Source organism: Etheostoma spectabile, chromosome 9 (assembly GCF_008692095.1).
Source record: "Etheostoma spectabile isolate EspeVRDwgs_2016 chromosome 9, UIUC_Espe_1.0, whole genome shotgun sequence".
NCBI classification, from domain to species: domain Eukaryota; kingdom Metazoa; phylum Chordata; class Actinopteri; order Perciformes; family Percidae; genus Etheostoma; species Etheostoma spectabile.
The window spans coordinates 28,292,573-28,294,337 of NC_045741.1; the positions used below are offsets into that span (position 1 = coordinate 28,292,573).

Here is a 1,765-nt window from a genome sequence, read left to right on the forward strand (position 1 = left end):
AATTTGTTGTAAAAGTTGTTTAAAGGTTGTAATTATACCTTAATTATTTAAGGTAGATTTTAAATTATCACTATATTTGAGTAGCATCGAAATAAAGGAGATAACAGTTTTGTAAGTCAGTTTGCTGAAATTAAATCGAAATGATGGCATTATATTGATTATGTAAATACAAAAACAACACATGTAAACACACACATGGCTGATTCTCACTGTTACAGTGTTCATCAAACTTGTTGCATCGGCTAGCTACATAGCCCATCATCTAATTACTGAGGAAGCCGGGGCGGACTGCACCCTCACTACTTGGGGATTGGTGGACAAGAATTGTGTCAAATATGGAGATCCAGCAGCCCTGAGTTATGGCTGCCGTGATTCTCAACTTAAAACACAAGGGTACAAATATGTACCCTATACCAAGGGTACAAAAACTGTACCCTTTGAGGGTACAGCCCCAGTGACAAGCCATTGTGCCCCTAAAGGTACAATTAAGTACTTCATTTTCTGAGAGTGTAGCTACAGTGTAAAATGATGACAAGATACAGATAAAGATAACTTAATTCTCCTAAGCTACTGTGAACCAAATTGTGTGAAAACGCACAGGTTAGACGGGTCATTAGTGACAGCGAGAGAGCGGTGAACAAACTCAGAGTGAACTGTGCTGACAGTAATGAAGCATTGAGACATAACACACTTTTCACGGCACAGTAATGACAGGGTTGCACAATACGTGTGTGATGGCGTCTGCACTGCCTGACATGTCAAGAAGCCAGTCATGTGCAACATCGAGAGGTATTTTGAAGCTCATTACAATCTGCAGCTAGGCCAGCAGTGCTTAGGGAGTGAGCTGGGAAATGCGGATGTAAGCAATCACGCAACTGGAGCACCTAAGATATCTGTGGTCTCCGTTCTCCTGCCTCTTTGCCTCAGAGTAAATGTGGCGTAGCCTGGCAATTACAGTAAGATACTGTAATACACACAGCTTCAGCAATAGTCTTTGTTTTTATTTGCGTGAGTTCAGTTTTTTTTTTCTCTCTCGTATTTTTGACTTTAATTGAACGTGTATGCTATTCAAGGCATGCAGTCAAGGTCTTTGATTTTGTTTCACTTAACCCTTGTGTGGTGTTCAGGTACCCGTTTTCCATGTTTGCTCAAAGAAAAATGATGCTATTTATTATTTATTGTAACTCAAACTCATTGGACTTGGCTCATTTTCTGTGAAGAATCTGAAAAATAACTTATTCTTCAATGACTGCACACAGTCCCCCCCCCTTCACATAACTATTACAAATGAGGTGTTCAGGTCCGATTGTATTTAAATATTGGTGCTATGAATGCAATGATGCCTTTCTGCACCTGCTATACCCACACAAAGTTACAAAATTGTTACATTTCAAGCACTTTCACCTGTTCTGATTAAGTTGTAAGAAAGAAGCACCAATTAAAAAATCAAAAGTCTTGTTTCTATTTTTTTTTTATAATTGAATTTTCTTGTTTTCTCACAAAAAACAAAATTGATCATATGATCATAAATGTGATCTCACATGGGTAAATAGCAAGTATGAACCATACATGATGTATATTTCATTGGTTAATTGAGCTAAAATAAACATCTGTTAAGTATGTTTACATGAATTGTTTATAATGTATGTAAAATAATGTAATTTATACTCTTTAATGATCCCCAATGGGGAAAATTACAATTTACACTCTGTTGTTATGACACACTGCACACAGGCCTGAACTGAACTACACACACATGCTCAGG

General features: G+C 37.5%; 1 protein-coding gene across 1 annotated transcript in view; it reads left to right on the forward strand.

Annotated features, from left to right (window-relative positions):
* Positions 1 to 1,765, forward strand: part of fip1l1a (FIP1 like 1a (S. cerevisiae)) — a 31,956-nt gene that overhangs the window by 1,229 nt on the left and 28,962 nt on the right.